Source organism: Triticum aestivum, chromosome 7A (assembly GCF_018294505.1).
Source record: "Triticum aestivum cultivar Chinese Spring chromosome 7A, IWGSC CS RefSeq v2.1, whole genome shotgun sequence".
Taxonomy (NCBI): domain Eukaryota; kingdom Viridiplantae; phylum Streptophyta; class Magnoliopsida; order Poales; family Poaceae; genus Triticum; species Triticum aestivum.
In genome coordinates, this window is record NC_057812.1 from 285,840,536 (window position 1) to 285,864,680 (window position 24,145).

The 24,145-nt window shown below is 46.9% G+C and overlaps 1 pseudogene; it reads right to left on the minus strand.

Annotated features, from left to right (window-relative positions):
- Positions 1 to 12,569: 12,569 nt before the first annotated feature.
- Positions 12,570 to 19,647, minus strand: LOC123152423 (kinesin-like protein KIN-7H; annotated as a pseudogene).
- Between the last annotated feature and the right edge of the window lie 4,498 nt (positions 19,648 to 24,145).

Genomic DNA, 24,145 nt, shown 5'->3' on the forward strand with positions numbered 1-24,145 from the left:
GCTTGAATTCCGCTAAGGCCTCTGCATCCGGACAGTCGACAATTTGGTTTTTCTTAGTTAGGAACCATATCCAGAATTGCCTGGCCGATACCCCTGGCTGCTGAGTTATATGACTCAAGTCATCAGCATCTGGTGGTCGCACATAAGTGCCCTGGAAATTGTCAAGGAATACGTCTTCCAAATCCTCCCAATTGCCGACGTTGTCTGCTGTCAAGCTATTCAGCCAATGCCGAGCTGGTCCTTTGAGTTTTAGTGGGAGGTACTTGATGGCATGTACATCATCTCTGCGAGCCATGTGGATGTGAAGGAGGAAATACTCAATCCATACAGCGGGATCTGTTGTACCATCATACGATTCGATATTTACGGGTTTGAAACCCTCCGGGAATTCGTGATCCATAACTTCATCAGTGAAGCATAGGGGTGTGCCGCGCCTCTGTGCCGGGCTATATCACGATGCAGTTCATATGAGTCTTGCCTGCTGTATTCGGCTCGGACGGATTTACCTTTAGTGTATCCGGCGAGACGGTCATCGTCCCGTGTTGGCGCGCACCCCCGTGACCCGTATATCGACCTTGCATGTTTTGCCCTGCTGTCCAATACGTCTCGCAGGTCCCGTGTGTTGCCCCGGGCCTTGGTATTTTTGTTTGAGTGGCGGCGGGGTGCAGGCTGAACTTCAGGCTGAAACGCCTCTCTAGCTCGGCCACGAGGTGGCCGGTCAGCCGCATCGTACACTGGTGATGTGGGTTTCAATGCTTCCTCCTCGAGGTGAGGTAGCAACCTGCGCTTTGGGTAACTCTTGGAGGGGCGCTCGAGTTCGTATTCCTCGGCCGCAAGGACTTCGATCCATCTGTCTGCTAGCAAGTCTTGATCAGCTTGAAGTTGTTGTTGCTTTTTCTTTAGGCTATTTGATGTGGCCATAAGGCGGCGCTTGAAGCGCTCCTGCTCGACGGGATCCTCAGGCACGATGAATTCTTCGTCGTCGAGGCTCACCTCGTCTTCGGAGAGAGGCATGCAATTGTCCTCCTCTGATTCTCCATCTGCTGCCTTCTCTGGAGGGCTATCTTGTTCACCCTCCTGCTCTACATCGTGCTGGAGGGGATTGTGGTTGTCTTCGGCACTTCCGGAGTGTTATTGTCTCATGTGCCGGTATTGCTACTTTTGCTGTGGCGGGACTTAGAGCGGCGCCGCTGACGTCGGCGCTTGGTTTGCTTCTTAGAGGGGTCATCCTCCGTTGTCTCGTCGCCATTGCTTTCTTTGGGGGTGTCCACCATGTATATATCATATGATGAGGTGGCGGTCCAGTGCCCTGTGGGCGGTGGTTCCTGTTCGTCTCCTGCATCATCATCCAAACCGTCGATGTCTTCGGAGTCGAAGTCGAGCATGTCAGTTAAATCGTCGACAGTGGCTACTAAGTGGGTGGTGGGTGGGCAGCGAATTTCTTTGTCGTCCGCATCCCATTCTAGCCGGACATAGTTTGGCCAAGGTTCTCCTGACAAGGAGAGAGACCTTAATGAATTTAGCACATCGCTGAAAGGCGAGTGCTGAAAGATATCCGCAGAGGTGAACTCCATGATCGGCGCCCAATCGGATTCGATAGGCATGGATGTAGGCGGCTCGGAGTCCGTGGCTGGAGACGAATCCAGTGGTTTGGCAACACAGCTCTCGTAAGGGGTGAAATCAGTATCCGGCTCCATCGCCACTGAGAGTGCAACCTCCATGGCGGGGTCTATCCCTCCATCCTCGGATGGCTCAATTTGCTCCAGATTGAAGGTCGGAGTAGTTGCAGATGCGATCTCCCGAACACTGTCCAGCGGCAGAGTTACGTCGTGCTCATCGTGATGGTGCGGCACACCTGACATGGGCTCGAATCCGTCGAAGATCAACTCTCCGCGGATGTCGGTAGTGTAGTTTAGGTTTCCAAACCTTACCTAATGGTCGGGGGCATAGCTCTCGATCTGCTACAGATGGCCAAGCGAATTGGCCCGCAGTGCGAAGCCGCCGAATAAAAGGATCTTTCCGGGGAGGAAAACCTCACACTGGACCGCTTCGTTACCGATGATCGAAGGGGCCATCGAGCCTTATGGTGACGGCACAGTGGAGCTCTCAGTGAAAGCACCAATGTCGGTGTCAAAACCGGCAGATCTCGGGTAGGGGGTCCCGAACTGTGTGTCTAAGGCGGATGGTAACAAGAGGCAGGGGACACGATATTTACCCAGGTTCAGGCCCTCTTGATGGAGGTAATACCCTACGTCCTGCTTGATTGTTCTTGATGATATTAGTATTACAAGAGTTGATCTACCACGAGATCATAGAGGCTAAACCCTAGAAGCTAGCCTATGGTATGATTGTATGTTGTCCTACGGACTAAAACCTCCGGTTTATATAGACACTGGAGGGGGCTAGGGTTACACAGAGTCGGTTACAAGGGAGGAGATCTACATATCTGTATTGCCCAGCTTGCCTTCCACGCCAAGGAGAGTCCCATCCGGACATGAGACGAAGTCTTCAATCTTGTATCTTCATAGTCCGGCTGTCCGGAGGCCCCCTAATCCAGGACTCCCTCACTACCTCTAATTCATCATCGTCATCGTCATCATCAATATTTAAGCCGGCCGTCTCGGTGGTCTTCTTCTTAGCAGGTCTTTTGGTGACCTTGGTTTTTGTACAAGCCGGCTTGACCGGTTTGTCTTGAGGTTTCTTCTTCCAAAATGGGGAGTCAGCCCATGGAAATCAAAAAATATTATAAGTAGGCATAACTGTTGCAAACATGATGGAACGGATGATGCCCAACACTTACAGCTGGCGGTTTTTTGAAGGTACAGAAATGACTACGTCATGTTTTACTGCATTTCTTTGCAGGCTCGTTCAGCAATTTCTTGGTGGCTTCTGTAATTTCTGCGTCAGTCAATTGAATGTCGCAGTGGTGCTGGGGACCTTTTGAGTCACCGGTGTATTCACACATTAAGCCAGGGCGACGGCTTAATGTCAAGATGCTCCATGAAACCCAGCACCGAACAAGGTCAATGCTAGTTAGGCCATTAGCAATGAAGGCCATAAGCTTGGAGAAGGCTGGTGCATATTTGGCCCACTCCTTTGCGTTCATTTTTGGGGGAAGTGGATATGTGTTGCTAAGCCAGTGGTCGTGGTAACCCGGTTTGATTCTCGTCTGATGAAGAGGTGTCTTTGCAGTAAAACCAAGTTTGGTTCCAATCTTTGGGGTGACTTGGCGGCTTGGCGTAGGGAAAGTTGACTTCTTTTCTCTTCTAAATGGAGATCCCGCTGAGTTCCAAGCTGGGTCCGTCAGTAAACTCTGTTAGACGGTTTAAATAGTAAAATTCTCTGAACAATTGAACTGTGGGTTCTTCTTGAAGATAGGCTTCATAGAAGACTTGGAAATTGCAAGTATTGGATACAGAGTTGGGCCCAATATCTTGAGGGTGAAGTTGAAAGAAATGAAGCACGTCGCGGAAAAACTTTGAGCCGGGCGGGCTGAACCCCCGGCTTAGGTGGTCGGTAAAAACAATCACTTCTCCGTCCTTGGGTGTAGGAGGGTTTTCTTCACCAGGGACCCTCCAATGGATATCCTCTTTCTTGGCTAGGGTGCCAGTTGCAACAAAATTGTCCAGGTCTTCTTCAGTGACCTGGGATTGGACCCAGTTGCAAGAGGTATATGTCTTGGCCATTTTTTCAATGATCTGAAAGGAAGATTATGTCGGTTTAAGGTTATATGGTCAAGCAGGCCATCGGCTTAAAAGTAGAAGATAATTAAGCATGAATAGATGTTAAATCGGAGGATGGCATTGAAGGTACAAAGATAAGCTATTGGCAGATTAAGAGGGGACTTATGGTACCTGGCGGGTTACGGTTTATGAGTTAAGCCGCCCACATAATTAGTTGTCTACATATCTGAGTTGAAAAATTGCTAAGTGTTGGAAAAACAGATTCCATAGATCAATGCTTTAATTTTGATTCTATGACACTTCAGATAATAGAAGAATATCTAGACCTAAATTGGCAGTGCTTGAGCAATTCATGTATCCAGATTGGATTTTTTACACAAAAGGAGGTGCCCTAGTAGCAAAAATGAGCACTATAGCTACCGCCGCGCAGGAGAGGTACCAAGTTGAGTCAAAAATCGCAAGATACAGGGAAGGGCAAAGTTGAACTCCGACGAACTCGTAAAAACCCTAAATGAGATATATGGGAAAAGGAAAGAGGAGAACTTACCAGAGCTGTTGAGCAGCGGAGATGCGTGGGCGAACTCTGATCGGTTCAAGTTGATGCAGCGGCCGTCGTCAAAGAAGGGGCAAAGGTCGACGGCGGCGGAGCTCGGGCTCTGAGGCGACGCGAGGAGGAAGAAAGAGACGAAGAGGCAAGGGGAAAGTGAAATGGATATGCGACAACACAGACGCCTCGATTTTCGGAGCTTATTAAAAGAGAAGATATATTAAGATTTGGGTCTTGTGTAATATTAATGACAGGTGACATCACGGCGGGTTACCACGATCTGAGAAGATGACGTCACAGCGGTTTACAAGGCCTCTCATGAACAAATGAAGAAGGATTTTTATAAGTGTTGAAGATTGATATGAACAAGTTCAAATCAACCCGAGGCCTAATGTTGGGGATATGAATATTGGGTATGACCCACCCAGGAGGGGCCGGGTTATACCGTTGGTGGCTTATTATGACAAAGCCCATGAAGATGGTGGTTCATGAAGCAGGCTTACCGAAGGCCCAAAACTCAAAGGCGACTTAAGGCCCGGAGGTGTAAACCGCCATATATGTATGAATTTTAGTATAATGCATGTGTAATTAGTCACCGAGCCGGACACGTTGTGTATGAGCCGGCCGGGACTCTGTGAGCCGTTGGGCGTCAACCTGTGTATATAAAGGGACGACCCGGCGGCAGTTCAGAAGACGAAACAAGAGAGATCGAAAGCTAGGTTAAGCGTATTCGCTCCCTGGTAATCGAAACCCAAGCAATACCACCTCAACTGGATTAGGCTTTTACCTTCATAGGAAGGGGCCGAACCAGTATAAACTCCTGTATCCTTTGCCCTGTTTAACCCCTTTAAGCTAACATAGTTGCGATGGCTCCACGACTAAGACCTTTTGCTAGGACATCTGCCGTGACAATTCCACGACAAACATATATGTGAATTACCACATTTGTCTATCATACAATGTTTGTACATTCAATTTCTTTTCTTGTTTATCATCCATTTGAATTGGAGGGGGTGATGGCAGTATCTAAGGGAGCAAAAACATGTTCTTCACAAAAGACGGTGCTACCCGTCAATGCAGATAGAACCATGGTTGTACTGGCCCACGAACTAGCCCCACCACACATAATCGGGACTCTTCCAGATTGCACACTTACACTGTTGGACAGAGAACCAGCTACAACCCATCTAACCCCAACCCAGTGGATTGTAACCCACTTCTAGTTGACACAACACCATGTCCACCACAGAGTACCCCCCCCCCCACACGAGCAGTTTGTAAAGCAACTGTAGTGCCCAAAGCACAAAGACCACCATAGCGAACCCAAACTCCATGTTTAAAGTAGAAGAGTAATTGTTCTCAGGTCAGATTCCGTAGCTATGGTCCATACTCCTTTGTTGTTGCATCATTGTATTTACTCATACCAACTACTTTCGAATTTAAAGGATCCAATTGAAACTCCAATGGCGCAACGGGTATGTTTTAAACCTGTTTTTTTATCTGGATTGCTGTTCTAACTTCTTGCTCTATATTGATTTCAGTTTCAGTTGTATAAACAGTTATGTTCTCATGTGATGCACATTACAAGTGTTGCTAGTGTTTTGTAGTTTCTCACACTTATATTCTGCCTATGCTGGTGTGTCTTCAAAATATATGATTAGAATTGTGTCTCTATCTTGATTTGGCAACATAAACTAGAAAGATATGAACAATACAGTGACCATAGTACATAGATATATGTTTGTTTCATGTTGTTATCATGTCCACCTTACTACTGAACCAGTTTACCAAAATGAGTTTCGTATACTACATGCTAAACCTGTGATGTGTCTGCTTGTTTCTCTTGTAGAATGCGAACAGAATATTGGAGAAGAGCACCCCATGCAATGGTAGAGAAAGTAATGCAGATAAGGTTCAAGATAGTGAGACAACCCTATTGGTCTCCAAGAAAGGTGATAAAACGATCTTGTAGACAGTGAGACAACCCCATAGTCCTGCGTTGATGTAGTGTTTGAGTTACTGGCCAGTACCGCTGGCACAAGCTCTTCAAACTTGTTGTTTGAATCACTTTGGCTTCTTCAGTCTCAGCTACAAGCTGAAAGGCGTTAGTCAGTTGTGCTGCGGCAAGAAGCCGAATGACTGAGGAAGTCCCTGTAGAATTCAGATGCATACTTTCTAATGCAACAACAAGCGTTGGAGGATTTAAGAACCAAACAAGAGAAAGTTAATAAGCTTGCTAAACATCTTGCCAGCATTATGGTTACCCAGGATATTGTTTCTTGAGATCTTCTAAAGTGGTTTTAGTTCTGGACTTGTTTTGCTGCGGCGTTTATTTACACTAGTCGCCAACTTTGATAACTAGTGTATGTGATATGCTGCTTCATTCCCTATATTTGCACTAGTGGCGAACTTTGATGCCCAGTGGATGTAATATGTGTAATAGCCGTGATAGCCTAGCATAAGTTGCTTTCTTATTTATTTCCTTATTGTCTTGTTTATTTTTTGCTTGTAGTCGGTGCAGTTCTTTTTCCACGGTTCGCTAGTGGCCGCCATAACCTATTTTTTAAACTAGGCCACATGGGCTACATATTTACTGTAGTGACCCTGGGCCTCCTACGGGCCGTAGAAACAATGGGCCTTCTATGGGGCGTAACATCAATGGGCCTTCTACGGTTCGTATGATCGATTGGCCAAACATGGGCCAATAACAGACCGCATTATGGGCCGTAAACGGGCTAGAGTTGGAATCGTCCGTTCATGAGCCGACCATAACGGGCCGTCGTTAATCGACCATATTTGATGATGCTATGAAAAAGGCCCAATGGATTAACGGGCCACAAATGGGCCGACTATAACCACGGGCTGAATTTGGCCCACAAGCAGAAAAGGCCAGTAACGGGTTGTAAGTAACCGAATGATGCAAATGAGCCCAAGAATAAATGGGCCCTGAGAAGGCCGAAATATAACACGAGATGGAAACGGCCCAATGGAATAATGGGTCGTTAAGGGGTATAAAGCGATACATTGTTCATACGGGCCAGCTTCACCATGGGTCTTTAATGGGCCAAGAGTTACAAAGGGCCTCATATGGGCCAAAAGACGTCATGGTCCATACATGGGCCAGAAGTTACAATGGGCTGGAATCATATTGGACGGCCCAGATGACGCTACTGTGCCTAATTTGGATAGGCCGTAACAGGTCGTGCGTTAGCGGGCTGTAAATGGGCTATATGCGAGCAGGTCATTAACAGGCTTTCCGTGGGCCGGCCCGCTACCTTTTAACCAAGTCAAACAGGCCGGCCTTTTCATAGGAATGGGCCTCTGTTGGGCTGTGCCATGTGTCGACGTATCATAGGTGCCTTTGGTCCAATGAGTGGGTGGCATCTGTCCCAATGGTGAGCCAACACATGGTTCCTCTGGCCATTGAGAATTTTACACGTGGAAAATCCCCATTGGTCCGGGCTGTGAACGGGTTATCGGATCCAAACCGGAACCCGATAGCTTAACGGCGACCCATTACGGTCGATGCCACATGTCGGTTACTCTTGACGAAAGCAATTCTATGACGCGCGATTTATCGTCATGGAAGTGGACACTTCCGTGATGATAATTTTGGTAATGTCATGGAACACTTCTACGACAGCACAGGTATGACTATCTTGATTCAGTCACAAAATCATCATGGATGTACATGCATGACAGAAAACGTGACCTACTCTGACAAACACGTATCATCACGGAAGTGTATTTTTTTGTAGTGTAGCTAGGCGTAATGCATAGTTTCAAGTGTTGTCATCCTTCAAATTAATTCCATAGGTGGCCCTCATAATAGATTTATAGGGTGGCTTAATTCTCTTTCTAGGGAAGTGTTCCATTCCTTTCTTTAATGGAAATTGGAACCTTATATTACCTTTTTTCATATCAATAATAACACCTATGGTATGTAGGAAAGGCCTACCAAGTATTAGAGGACAATACGAATTGCAATCAATATCAAGCACAATGAAATCATTGGGCACATAATTTCTGTTTGCAAGAATAAGCACATTGTTTATTCTACCAAAAGGTTTCTTAGTAGTGGAATCCGCTAAGTGCAAATTAAGGGAACATTCATCCAAATCATTATGGCCTAGCACATCACATAAAGATTTTGGTATAGTGGAAACGCTAGCACCCAAATCACATAAAGCATTGCACACATAATTTTTAATCTTTATTTTAGTAGTAGTTTCCCATTCATCATATAATTTCCTAGGTATTGAAACCTCCAATTCCAGCTTTTCTTCTAAAGCTTTCATCATAACTTCTACAATATGTTTAGTGAAAACTTTATTTTGTTCATAAGCATTGGGAGAATTATCATGGATTTCAATAAGGAAATACATTCAATTAAAGAACAACTGTCATAATTAAAATCCTTGAAATCCAAAATAGTGGTCACATCACTAGTTAAAGTTTTGACCTCTCCAAACCCACTTTTATCAAAAAAATCATTAAGATCATCACCCTCCGAAAAATTGGGACGCCTTCTAGCTAAAGTTGACTCATCTTCAGTCCCTTTTTCATCAAGTTTTATACAACTAAATAAAGATTCAATGGGCGAGACACCAATCATTTTAATATCTTCATCATGATTACCATAAAACTGGGCAGAATCACTTTTTCCAGGAATTCTCGCTTAGCTCTTAACCTAGCGGTTCGCTCTTTACTATCATTAATGGAGACATAGACAGCTTTAATGGACTCATTAATATCAAGCTTGGGTGGCAAATTTTAGATTTGCGATTTTCCACATCATGAGCAATTCTATCCATGTTCCTAGCCGTATCATCAACTTTATTCAATTTTTCCTCTATCATAGCATTAAAAATATTTTGAGAAATAATAAATTCTTTAATATTAATTTTAAGACCAGAGGGCATACTATTATTATTATATGAATTACCATAGGAATTGCCATAATTATTAGAGGAATTTCTAGGAAATGGCCTAGGATTGAAATTTCCCCTATTAGCATTGTTATTGAAATTATTTTTATAGACAAAATTCACATCGACGAATCATTATTTTGCTCAATCAAAGAAGATCATGGAACAATCACAAAGTGTAGATATGTTGGAGACGTATCACCTCCACATGTTGGCCTCATCATCCGGCGGACCTTCTTCGCTGCAAGAGTCACTGTTGGCCTACTCTTGCTGGCCTCATCCCCCGATGCATCATGTCATCTCGGAAATCTTCAAGGAGGTCGCATGCCCGGCAGGCTCGAAGACCTTTGAAGCCGGAGGTCTCCAACAACAAAGAAGATGGGAGGTCGGACACCCTGCTTGCCTTGCACGGTCGTCCTTGACTGCCTCCAAGGGGCAACAAGCCTGACAGACTGTGTCACCTCTGACTTCTTCAGGGGGACTGGCACAAGATCTTTCTTCATTCAAGGACTCCCTCAAGACCTTGCCAAGCAGTCCAAAGATGACGCATTCAGTTCGACATCAAACCTGATACAGACATGCCACTAATGGAACAATACGCTGAGGGCGCCCAGGAGGCCACACGCCTGGCGAATCTGAGTATTTCTAAGGTAGGACTCATGAAGACAGGCCAAAACTATCAGTAAAACAGATGGAGCCCGCCTAGGTTCTCATTGCCAAAGACAAGGACTCCAACTCTAGATGTGCTTGGGGGCTACTTACGGTGCGATACCCCAGGGGTACCCAACCTCCGGGGGACAAGGTCACCAGGCCAGCCTCGGATCCTGGGCATGGACATGTAAGGTTGGTTCGGGACACTTCATCCCACAATACTGCCGAATCAAAATAAGACGTTGGTGGTAAGTAGTATGAACATCACCGACCACAACTCCTTTGTGTTATACTCATGCATATCATCTGCGCATAGACCTAGCTCTGGTACAACTGTTGGGGAATGTTGCATGGAAAACAAAAAAATTGTGGGTTATCACCCTCCCACTCTCGCTCACTTTCCCCTCCTCTCCCTTGCTACCCATCTCGCACCCAAGAGCGGCATGGTTGCGCCGCCATCGCCTGCATAGCCATCATCGTCACTTCGCTCAGCGAGCTTGTCCAACAACTCTGCCTCGGCTTCCTCTACGTCTTCAGCGACTGATTCAAGCCGAGATGCCCTCAAGACAACACCCATAACCTTCTTCCTTGTCCACGGGCTTCGGAGGCCACTTGTTGATTCGCTGGCTACAGAGCGTCCTCGAGCTCGCTGACTAGACCTTCGAGATCGTTGTGAGACCCCGACCTTTTTCCTTAACCTCCCTCGCTCTCATGTGTGCTTGTAGGCCAAGGATGTCACCTTCCTCTATTAGTAGGGGTATATATATAGACTAGCAAATCGGACCTTCATCTTGTTTTTAATCCAACATCCTACGACCAGTCTGATATGATGCAGATTATCAGTAATCTCATGCTTAGCGGCGTCCCAAAAAAAATTTACATTATTTCTTACAACTGTAAACTGATACGTTACAAACTGATGAACCTGTTAGAGACAGGACAAACAAAAAAACAAAGAAGATCAAATCAACACAGGAACACAAGGATTTTAACGTGGAAAACTCCTCCAATGAGAAGGGGGGAAACCACGGGCGCCTATGAGGGAAACTTCACTATATTTGGAGAGGTTACAAATGTTAGGGATTTACAATGATGATCTTATCCAGTGCGACGGCTCACAAAGGCTATATATAGCAGTGATGACCTGGGCCTATACGAACTCCATACTGTTGGGGGGCTTATCCCCCCCCCCCCCCACGTCCCTGGCAAGCGGTGGGACGTTATGGGCTAACTTCTGTGTGTCTACTTGTGTCGGTTCATTCATCAACTAAAATCTTGAAAGCATTGCCAGAGCGTCGTAGAATCCTAGGAGGTGGTTATGTTAATTTGTGATCCAAATTCAGAGGTGTTTGGTTTTGTTAAGTTGTAATCAAGTTCATATGGGGTAAGATTTTGCGATGCTCCCAGTCAAGGCTTCGAACCAGTAAGACTAATGTCTACTTATTTACTTATTTATACCTTTGAGAGGTTCACTTAGACTATTATGATTTTCTCTTTATCTACGTAGGTTATCTAAGATTCAATTCAAACTAACAAGCGGACTGGACTACCTTCGACTTCCTAAGAAGCCGAGCCTACTTTACGCACTTAAGGCAACAACTGATGATGAAGAAATGGGCGGTAGATGACAATGAGAAAGGGGGCCCCTTGGCATTTCCTGTGGCGAAGTCTGCTTGATCCAATCATGCCGAATGATGTCAACCCCCTTTTTGCGCTTAACTTAGACTTTGATTCTCCCACTATGAGAGTTGATCCACGGGCTAGTTCGGCTATGGATTATGAAAGCCCCCGGTCTTTCTGACTCAATGTATTGACCTTTGGGACCAGGATCTGACATGGGAGTGATAGATGGGACACCAAACATAGTTGTGTACCATTGCTCCAATCCAATGGATCATGTCATACAGTGAGGAACCCTTGAAGGTTGGGACAGAAAGCTTCAATTAAACTGAACTGAAAAGTTGCCAAAGTTTTCGTGTGTCCTCCCAGAAAGAAAGCTAGGGTTTCTGCCTCTCACCGGCACCACCGGAGGTCTGCCTCGTCTCCGGTGGCCCTAGGGCCATGGGGGCGCGGTGGATCCTGCCAAGGGCCGGCGGGAGGGCTCCGTTTTCAGTCGTTTTTTCCTGTCTTGTTAGGGTTTGTGTCCTACTTAGGAAGGCGAGACGGCGACGGCTCCCTGAATATGGAATAAAGGTCTCCCCGCCTAGCCCCTGCTCCGGCGGTGCATCTAGTATCGTTGGTGGGCGTGTGGAGGTATGTCTCCGGCGGATCTATCTTTGGTGGATTTGCTCGGGTCTCGTCGTTGTTCGTCTACGTTCGTGTGTCTTCGGGTTGAATCCTTCCAACCTACGTTATTCTTCATCGGCGGTTGTTGTTCTAGTGCGCTGGTCCTATAGGGCCTTAGCACGACGACTTCCCGACTGTCTACTACAACAAGTTGTGCCCGACTCCGACGATGGAGGGGTGATGACGGCGGCGCGCCTTCGGCTCGCTTCAGTGCTTGTAGTCGTCGCTAGGTGGTCTACAGATCTGAATTTAATTTTTATTTCTAGTGTTCGTTGTACTGCCATGATTGAAGATGAATAGATTGGAAGTTTTTCCTTATAAAAAAAAAAAAGAAAGCTTCTGCTTCCTTAGACTACCAAACCCTTTTGTCAGGTGTGGGTCAAGTTTCCTCATTATTGCTTGACTTCTCATTTGGGACACAAAAAGATGGACTAGATGGACGAACCCCCACAAACGGACATACGACAGCACGGATAGTCAGAACTGTACTGTCTGATCGATTCACTTTTGTAAGATTGCACACAGGAATATCGCACACGCACACGCACACAATACACAAGCAAAAACAAGAACAAGGTAGAGACACGAGTGAAACCAATCGATGCGGTGGAGCATAGTCCTCTCCTCCTGTTAAGTGAACCTCCTGTACTACGTAAACCAAACCCTTCTACCTCCATACATACGTCAAAGATCAAGCGCCCAGCAGGCTGAAAGACCGGCGTTCGGTTCTGGGAGCCAGCGTGAAGTTGAGGCCGAACATCTCCTTGAGAGCCTGCCCTGGCTCAACCAAGTCGATCAGCCTCGCCACCAGCGAGGCGCTCTCTCGGACATGCTCCATGTCAGCCCGCGTCCATACCAGGCGAGATAGCTGAAGCCGCCGCTGTTTGGAGCCCAGATCGATCCCCCATCTGGTGTAGATGCCCTCCTTGTCCCCGTTGGTGAGCTTCTTCAGCATCTGCTTGTAGAGCATGTCCCTCTCGCGTTTCATATTCTTCAAGCTGCGGGCAAAACCAGCGTCAGTATTATTCCACCAAAACATAATGTACTTAGGTTTCAATTCATGGACAGTTCGAAACCATACTGCTACCCTGAAAAAAAATGACATATTTACCCGGATGCCATTGCGGAGTTAAGCTCGCCTCCTGCGGAGCTGGTGCTGAAGGAGCTCAGGATGAAGGACAGTCTCCTGTGCTCCACTTCCATGTAGACGCTATCTGCGACATCTCCCTTGAAGAGGAGGAAGAAGTAGGTTCTGTGTACCAGGGACACGTTGCAATCGTGCCACAACTCAATGATCTCTCGCTGCCTATTTGCAAAATCAATAGGCCAGCGCGAAGGAGACTCGGCGGTACTCGGGACTGCATCTATGCCAACATTTTTGACAGTTTTAACTGCTGCACACTCATCTCGAACAATCTGCTGCTGAAATGGCATACACAAAGACATTGGTTTAATTCCACTTCATATATAAGCTAAATATCGACTATGGCTGTGTGCATCGCTTGATGCAGAGGTCAGGGGAGATGGTCCTTTTCGAAAAGAAAAAAAGCTAAATATCGACTGGTGATTTAGGCGCTATCAGCTATAATATTCGGCACCAGTATACTAGTCAATTCTTTTTTGTTAAGTTTCCCGTTATTAGCGCAGTTAAAGCCCACAGTTTGTTTCTAACTAACATCATTACCTCTGCCTGATGTTCCTCAGGTTGGTCCTCATGGTGTTTTGCTGCCTTCTGTTCCAGGTCTGTGACACAACTGATGTCACCGGCACAAACTTCTTGTTCTGCTTCATTGGCACTCCACTCCCTGGCTACTTCACCACTGGTGCTCATGTCCTTGACCACTTCATCACTGGTGCTCATGTCCTTGACTACCTCATCACTGGTGCTCATGTCCTTGACTACTTCATCACAAACTACTTCGCCAGAATCAGCGGAGAGGTCTACTGAAGTGTTATTGTTTTGGCAACCATCATTTCCTTGGTACAGACTTCTCCTAACTTTATCAGGCCTTCTGGGAGGATACCTGAAGATTTCACCAGGTGGTGTCTGCCCGGTGTTTTCCGAATCATCAAACCAACTATTTGGAATGATCATGAAGCTAGCCCTGCAACTCTGACTTCTAGCCAATGCACTATCCTTGGAGCTCGTTATACACCTCTTTACAGTCAGGCATTCATGAGGATAAGGTTTGCCAACGTCCAAGGAAATGTTAGAATCACATGGGTACAGTTTGACAAAGTTGTCTGCAAAGTCATCAGATTCACATTGATGCACTTCAATAGGACCTTCTACTGCATTTGCTATGATCTCGGCCTGCCGCTCCTCTTTGCTAGGGTATATCTTGATATGATCTTCCATTTTCTCTGTTATGCTCACGGCTTCTGGTACTTCATCAGGTTGCGGGACTGCGTCTCTAGAGATGTCCTCTACTTCAGGTATGTGGAGCTTAGTGCCCTCATGGAGTAATACATTAAATTCCTCGCTTGTGCTTCTTCTATGCTCATGTATCTCTATACATTGTACTTCCCTACAATGTTCTTCAGATACTTCAGATGCACTTCTGAAAGCTACTTCCTTCATGTTATATGACTCTGTGCCATCAGAGCTATAGTTACTAGGAGGGTGCCAAGGTGAAATTGGCTTCCGAACCCTTGTTTGTTGAGGAAGATCCATTGTTTGATTGGGAACTGACAAGTCATCATGATCAGCACTGAAGACATATGATTCATCAAACACTGCGTGACCTTGATCTTGATAAGAACCTCCATAAGTGTCTGAAACCGAAAGTGCTTCCTCGGATGCATTTCGCGCAAGAGACTCTGAGGACCGACTATGGACATCCTATCAGAGGAAGGACAGATCATTAAATGTCACACATGACAATAATGCAAAAAGTAAGTCTGTGTATATGAGAGAGATAGTACCCATCGCTTTGCAGTGCGGTCATTGGCATGGTCGTCAGCGTCACTTTTCATTAAACAGTTAAGTTGAGACTGAACAGTATCCTTTTCTTCTATCAATTCCCTAAGCTGTTTTTCCAGCTGAAAGAAGAATAGACAGGTACATGGTGCATGAAATTGTGTGGTCCTGCAATTAACACTGTTACAAGGGTTGGAAAATTTCAAGTGAGGAAAAGTACCTTTTTGATCTGTGCATCCTTCTCTCTTAAAACTTCAGCATGACTAGTGCAGGAGGCTGACTCCGGCAATTTCAGTTCATTCTCTAATCTTGCAAGCTCTCTTTGTAGATGCTTCAGTAGTGCTTTGTCAGACATCACTACATTGACCTGTGCATTTGTAACTACCTCCTTTGCGCAAGTTGCAAACAGAAGTGTGTTCCTGGATTGCTCAATATGAGTGCGTGCTGGGCTCATGGTGCAGACAATGGCTGTTCTTGCATTGCCTCCCAAAGAGGACTGTAATATGCGTGTCAGCTTTGAATCTCTGTATGGGATATGGCCGTTTCTTCCCTTGCTGCAAGAGGAACAAAATAGTTCAGACTAAGGTGTAAATGGTACGCCCCGCGTCGCTCCCGCTCGGGCGACTCGGACGGGTCCCCAGCCCCAGGGGCGGATCCAGCCCAGCCCAGCGCCCCGGGCCCCCTTTGTGTACTGTAGCAGTTGCTACAGTATTTTCCCTACAGCCCACAAAGAAAATGGGCCTCACGCCCCAGGCCTGGGCCCCCCCGACCTGGGGCCTAGATCCGCCACTGCCCAGCCCTAGCCGCCCCCGCTCCCTAATCCACCTTCTCTCACCCTGCCACTGCCGGAGGGCCGACGGCGGTGGCGGGGATCCTCCTCTGTCCCGCGTCTCACGGGTGGTGCGGAGCCCTTGTGCGTGCCGAGGCACGGCAGATCTGGCGGCGGCGGCGGCGGTGGCTGGCCCTGTCGCGGGCGACTGCGACTGCGGCGTGTAGGGCAGCCTGATCACGGGCGGCGGCGGCGACTTACGCTGCGGCGACGTGTCATCCGGCTTCGGATCGGCGGCGGCATGGAGGGCCTGGTGGGCGGCTTGACGGCACCTTCGGTTAGATCTGATCTGGTCGGTGCAGCCGGCGGTGGTGGCCATCTCCTCTGTTGGAGATGGTCGGCCTGAGGCTGGATGATCAGATCTCGAGATCGTCATCTTAGTTCCGGCTGCGAGTCGGGAAGACATAGTTGTCGGTGAAAACCGAGCTGATGGCAGACGATGGCGGCGTTCTGCGCCGTTACCTTGATGAAGGCATCGTCGTGCAACGACTGTTGAACCACTCGTGCTGCTCCGGGGGAAACCCTAGGATCTAGTCTTTCAGATCGGACGATGACGATACTGCGGTGTCGTTTCTCTTTTGGGAGCATCGTTTGTGGAGCAGCGCTGAAAGACAAGAGGCAGGAGGTGGAGTGGCTTCGTCTTGCACGAAGCTTTGGTGGAGACGTCAAGTTATGCCTGGCCGACAGGTGCTACGCGGTGTCATGCCTGCTCGGCAGGTGCTAGGCATGACAGGTCTTCTAGAATCTTCGTGTCTGGATGGACGAGCGCGGGGCGGTGGCGCCGTTGGGCGCCATGGTGGCGTCGACGGATGGACGGACTGGCAAGGATGATGCGGATCTCTCTCCTGAAGATGGGTGAGCGGTCCGATAATTATGGCGCTGTCTAAAACGTGTGCATGTGGTGTGCGCTTTAGGTCTGTTGTACCGGCTATTCGTTCTGATACGTTATGTGGATGGATCGGCGACAACACCGGTTTAGATATGGGGAGTGAAAGCATTCCACATTATCGAGTTTTGACGTTTTGTAGGTGTGAGTGATAGCTTCCGGTGGCTTGATATATGTTCTTGTTAGACCTTGATGGAATAATAAATAAAGATGGCCGCATGCATCGATTGATACAGAGGCAGGGGGTTTTAATCTCCTTTTCAAGAAAAAATGTGTAAATGGTATTATTTTGATGTTAATATATTACCCTTTGTCTTTTTTTACACTTTGTTAATATATTAGCCTTTGTCGAGAAAAGATACTATATAGTAGGTCATTGTTGAAAGAGCAGACAAAATGAGCAGAAAGGACACACGTCAAACTGTAAAACCCAATGGAATTCAAAATTACTTTATCTAGTGAATACAAAAGAAAGAGGAAATATATGTGCAAACTCTGATAATTTTTAGGACCGGAATATACTTATATAAGAATTAAACCACCGGGATTACAAGTTCTTGCTAGAAGAAAACAAACCAAACAAACCTCAGTTGGCGAACAACCTTTCCCAGTGTTAGCAGACTTCGATTAATATGACTACCTTCTTTTAACCTCATACCAGCTGAAGCAGTCTGAGATGCTCGCTCACTTCCAGCTAAGTCAACAAAGTTCTGTCCAGAAGAAGAACCAAGAAACTCAGAGATGATGGAAACATGCTAGTACCAAATAATCATGAATATAAATGGAAAATCCATACCACACAAGATACCAGGGTGCTCGATTTGCCTCTTCCTAAATACTGTTTAACAGAACTTTCGATTGTCTGAATGTAACAAAAGCTTGTCAACAAAATCATCTTCAGAAGGTAGTGCAAAATAGATATATAAGAGAGCCACCAACCAGCCTGAGTATTTGATGGGACCTAGAGCTCGCTTCGTTCAAAGCCGTTTCTCCAATCTCTCTTTGAGCTGTAGCACATACCAAATTAAGCAAATGATGAAAACAAGAAACATGGTGCATGTTTTGTTCTCTAGAAATTTTAGCCCGGACCTTCACACATTCCAAGAAGATCCCTAAGATGGTCCTTGTCCCTCAGTGTTTCCTCAGTGAGCTTTTCAACAGTAGTCCCTTTCTGTTTGATTCAAATGATAACGCGAGATCAGCGTAGGGTGGAGGAAAAAATAGTTATAGTAAACTCAAGTAAAGGAGAATGGAGTACCTCTGGGTCATCAAGCAGTCTAAGAGGTGTGGTATCATGGCTCAGAAGATCTCTTACAGCTTCATTATATATCTCAATTGCTGAGAATTTCAGCATGAATTCTCTTTCAGGGTGCTGTAGCAATGACAAACAATGAGGCAAATATCATCTCACAAAGTGAACTGTAACATCACTGGTGCCGCGCATACACACACCTTCTCTATGTAGTCATAGATGTCCATCACACTGTACTCAGTAATGCCAGTCATTGTGTAAGTCTTTCCGCTGCTTGTCTGCCCATACGCAAATATGCTTGCTGTCAATAAGAAGAGATTCATGTGCAAATGTTAGTTGGTCCACATCAGTTCATCCAAAGACCAAATTAACGATGTAAAGGAGTAGCATCATTTCTCCTGTACATACAGTTGATTCCACTGACAACTGATAGAGCAACTTCTTTTGCTCCTTCTTCGTAGACCTGCCTGGTCGAGCAATTGGGGCCAAACACCCTGTCTGAAAAGGACAAGAAAGCAGAACAAACTGAGAAATCGACTGCCGAATGAAATCCCAACATCAAGGCCAGCAATTGTCGCCAACATCGCCATACATTCTTTGCGAAATTGAGCTCTGCCGGTGCTTGTGCTTACCGTAGGTGTAGGCGGTGGGGAACATGGCGCGGTCAGGGACGGTACTGCGGAACATGACGGTGGTGGGGCTGATGCACTCCCAGTCGGAGCTGTCGCCGGACTCCCTGCCGTTGAGCGGCCGCACCCGCACGGACACCATGATCCTCTCCTCCTTGGCCTCCACCTTCTCCCATGCCGCCGCCGCATCCTCCTCCCCTGCCCCCATCGCCCTTCTCAGTCCTGCACCCCCTCCACCCAAGAACAGTGTCAAAATCGCCCCTCTTCCTCTGCACCTGTCACCGCCGGCCAACACCCCCCTCCCCTCGGATCAAGCAGCATTGTAAGCAAGAAACCAAAGCCGGCGGGCTGGTGGCAGGTCCATGTGCCCGAGAGCGCCGTGTCTGTCGCCGGATTCCGGACGTGGACGGCGATCCGGCGAAACCAGCCTGCCCACACCCAAGGCAAGAACAGAAACTACTACACTGCCGGCGCACCACCCCTCTTAGTCGCACATGTACTAACACTACCTGCGCGGCTACGGACTATCTTTGGCCGCCGCCGCTTGCTGGGTTGGAGTTTTGCGCTGCTGTCGCGAGACGAAGGGACGGACCATGGTCCCCGCCACGCTCCTGGCCACTCCCTTCAATTTTATTTACGCACCTCACATGGGGGTAGGAGAGGGCAGAGGGGGAGACGGTGGAGTCCCAAGACTTGTTTTTCTATGCATACGCGTGTACGTAGTACCAGCCATTATCCAACAGAACCAACTACTGATCACATTCCGCGAGAGGAACAAGCCAAGAAGGGAAGACGAAGCTACATTACCTGCGCAGGCTCGTGGCCGGTGGAACTAGAAGACGACCAATGCGAGAGGAGGAGAAATGCAGCTAGTGGCAAGATCGTGTCGTCCTCCCTCCTCTGCGTCTCCTCCTTGTTGCTCCGGAGAAGAAGAAGAAGAAGAAGAAGAAGAAGAAGAAGGGAGAAGACTATGATGGTTTTGGTAGAAAAAACTGAACAAAAAATGAAGAGGAAAAGGTGTAAAGGAACAGGTGTGTTCTTGTGGGTACAGAGCGACTTTTCTACGCGTGGCAGATAGGACGGCCCATCGGCCAATCACCGTCAATGGGGCGCCCGCGGGGCCCACAGAGAGTTCGTGCGGGCCTATCTTGTCTGTCGGAATGCCATGTGATGTGTCCCGTTGAACGTGGAACAGCATTATTAAATAGGGTTTCGGCTAATTTTCTTTTTTTTGACGCGAAATTAGGAGCATTATTGCATGAGAGAAATTCAGTTACACTCCGCCAAAACACTGCTAACTAAAAGGAGGGACATGGCTCCATCCAACAATCTGAAAATGATAATCGCAGTGGCATGTTTAGCACAAAGATCTACTGTGCAATTGACTTCCTTTGTGACATGCTGAACCGAAAACGAAGCAAAGTTTGAGGCTCTTTCCTTGATTTCATCGAAGATAGGTATCACAATTGACTTGAGGATGTGATGCGAATTCCAAAACCTCGCAACCTTCGAGCAATCAACCTCCATAACCACATGCGAGTAGCTCTTCAGTTGGGCAAAGATAACACCTTCTCGCAATGCTAAAAACTTGGCGATGAAAGGATCAGTAACACCAGGCATGGGCTTGCTCCAAGCACCCATAAAGGAGAGGTGTGAACGTGCAAACCCTCTCGTGCCTCCCAGCTGAGCTTGAGTGTCAATAGTGTTGTCCGTATTAATCTTGACCCATCCAGGTTGTGGTGGTCTCCAACCCCGATCACCACTGGTGTGTAATACGTCTATTTTGCATCATGTTTTTTCATACTGTTATTTATCTTGTTTTGAAGTTATATTCCATATTATAGTGCAACTCTAACATCTTTTCTCTCTTAAAATGCAAGATACATAAAAAAAGAAAGATTATCGGCAGCTGGAATTTCGGCCTGAAAAGGCTGTTAGAAATATGCCCTAGAGGCAATAATAAAAGTATTATTATTATATTTCCTTGTTCATGATAATTGTCTTTTATTCATGCTATAACTGTATTATTCAGAAATCGTAATACACGTGTGAATACATAGACCACAATATGTCCCTAGTGAGCCTCTAGTTGACTAGCTCGTTGTGATCAACAGATAGTCATGGTTTCCTTGCTATGGACATTGGATGTCGTTGATAACGGGATCACATCATTAGGAGAATGATGTGATGGACAAGACCCAATCCTAAGCCTAGCACAAAAGATCGTGTAGTTCGTTTGCTAGAGCTTTGCCAATGTCAAGTATCTCTTCCTTTGACCATGAGAGCGTGTAACTCCTGGATACCGTAGGAGTGCTTTGGGTGTATCAAACGTCACAACGTAACTGGGTGACTATAAAGGTGCACTACAGGTATCTCCGAAAGTATCTATTGTTTTATGCGGATCGAGACTGGGATTTGTCACTCCGTGTAAACGGAGAGGTATCTCTGGGCCCACTCGGTAGGACATCATCATATGCGCAATGTGACCAAGGAGTTGATCACGGGATGATGTGTTACGGAACGAGTAAAGTGACTTGCCGGTAACGAGATTGAACAAGGTATTGGATACCGACGATCGAATCTCGGGCAAGTAACATACCAATAGACAAAGGGAATTGAATACGGGATTGATTAAGTCCTTGACATCGTGGTTCATCCGATGAGATCATCGTGGAACATGTGGGAGCCAACATGGGTATCCAGATCCCGCTGTTGGTTATTGACCGGAGAACGTCTCGGTCATGTCTGCATGTCTCCCGAACCCGTAGGGTCTACACACTTAAGGTTCGATGACGCTAGGGTTATAAAGGAAGCTTGTATGTGGTAACTGAATGTTGTTTGGAGTCCCGGATGAGATCCCGGACATCACGAGGAGTTCCGGAATGGTCCGGAGGTAAAGATTTATATATGGGAAGTCCTGTTTTGGTCACCGGAAAAGTTTCGGGCGATATCGGTATTGTACCGGGACCACCGGGAGGGTCCCGGGGGTCCACCAAGTGGGGCCACCTGCCCCAGAAGGTTGCGTGGGCCAAGTGTGGGAGGGGACCAGCCCCTAGGAGGGCTGGTGCGCCCCCCACAAGGGGGCCAAGGCGCAAGGGAGAGTGGGAGGGGGCAAACCCTAGTCCAGATGGGCCTTAAGGCCCATATTGGTGCGCCTCCCTCTCCTCTCCCCCCTTGGCCGCCTCCCCTTTGCCATCTAGGGCTGGCCGCACCCCTTGGGGGTGGGAAACCCTAAAGGGGGCGCAGCCCCCCCTTCCCCCTATATATAGATGAGGTTTGGGGCTGCCATACACATGAGTTCTCTCCCTCTTGGTGTAGCCCTACCTCTCTCCTCCTCCTCCTCTCCCGCGGTGCTTGGCGAAGCCCTGCTGGATTGCCACGCTCCTCCACCACCACCACGCCGTTGTGCTACTGCTGGATGGAGTCTTCCTCAACCTCTCCCTCTCTCCTTGCTGGATCAAGGTGTGGGAGACGTCACCGGGCTGTACGTGTGTTGAACGCGGAGGTGCCGTGCGTTCGGCACTTGATCATCGGTGATTTGAATCACGACGAGAACGACTCCTTCAACCCCGTTCACTTGAACGCTTCCGCTTAGCGATCTACAAGGGTATGTAGATGCACTCTCCTTCTACTCGTAGCTGGTTTCTCCATAGATAGATCTTGGTGACACGTAGGAAAATTTTGAATTTCTGCTACGTTCCCCAACAAAGGCTACAACAGAGATAGCAATTCGCTAGAGCTCAAATGACGTGAAAATTTACGGAGATTTTTTATGGAATATATAAAGAATACTAGAAGAAATAAGTACCAAAGAAGACCCTTGGTGGGCCCATAAGCCAGGGGCGCGCCAGGATGGCTTGTGGGGCCCACAGAGGCCCACCACTGACGTCCTTCTTCTATATGAAGCCATTTACCCTAGAAAAATGAAGAGAAGATTTTTGGGAACAACCGCCGCTGTCTCGAGGCGGAACCGGGGCAGGAGCACTTTTGCTCTCCGGCGGAGCGATTCCACCGGAGAAACTTGAAGGAAATATGCCCTAGAGGCAATAATAAAGTTGTTATTTTATATTTCCTTATTCATGATAAACGTTTATTATTCATGCTAGAATTATATTGATCGGAAACCTTAATACATGTGTGAATACATAAACAAACACCGTGTCCCTAGTAAGCCTCTACTAGACTAGCTCGTTGATCAAAGATGGTTAAGGTTTCCTAACCATAGACATGAGTTGTCATTTGATAACGGGATCACATCATTAGGAGAATGGTGTGATTGACAAGGCACATCCGTTAGCTTAGCATAATGATCATTTAGTTTTATTGCTACTGCTTTCTTCATGTCAAATACATATTCCTTCGACTCTGAGATTATGCAACTCCCGGATACCTGAAGAATGCCTTCTGTGCTATCAAACGTCACGACGTAACTGGGTGATCATAAAGATGCTCTATAGGTATCTTCGAAGGTGTTTGTTGAGTTGGCATAGATCGAGATTGGGATTTGTCACTCCGAGTATCGGAGAGGTATCTCTGGGCCCTCTCGGTAATACACATCATAAGCTTGCAAGCAAACGACTAAGGAGTCAGTCACGAGGTGATGTATTACAAAACGATTAAAGAGACTTGTCAGTAACGAGATTGAACTAGGTATAAAGATACCGATGATCGAATCTCAGGCAAGTAACATACCAATGGATAAAGGGAATTACGTATGTTGTCATGACGGTTCGATTGATAAAGATCTTCGCAGAATATGTAGGAGCCAATATGGGCATCCAGGTTCCACTATTGGTTATTGACCAGAGAGGTGTCTTGGTCATGTCTACATAGTTCTCGAACCCGTAGGGTCCGCACGCTTAACGTTCGATGACGATATAGTATTATATGAGTTATGTGATTTGGTGACCGAATGTTGTTTGGAGTCTCGGATGAGATCACGGACGTGACAAGGGGTCTCGAAATGGCCGAGAGGTAAAGATTGATATATAGGACGATGGTATTCGGCCATTGGAAGTGTTCCGGAGGGTATCGGGTACATGTCGGGTCACCGGAAGGGGTTCCGGGCACTCCCGGCAAAAGATATGGGCCTTATGGGCCAAGAGGGGAAATGCACCAGCCACAAGGGGCTGGTGTGGCCCCATATGGGCCGGCCAAGGTGGAGAAGGAAAGCGAAAAGGAGGAAAGGAAAGAAAGGGAATAGGACCCCGAAAGTACATTTCTACACCTAGGAGCAAATGCTCCTGGTGTGAACAGTAACATCAAAAAAATAGAAAAAATATTCAAAAAATTCTGAATTTTTTTTGTGACATACTTCCACAAATGTTTGTTGCGCATGCAAAATTTCATTGCGAAATCACATTTGTCGAAGGCATGCCGAAAAAAACAAAATCCGAGCTCCAAAATGCTTTTGTAAGTAACATTTTTAGAGCATCGATTTTGTTTTTTTACCATACCTTCCACCAATGTGATTTTGCGACGAAATTTTGCATGCACAACAAACACTTACGAAAGTATATCACAAAAAATTCAAT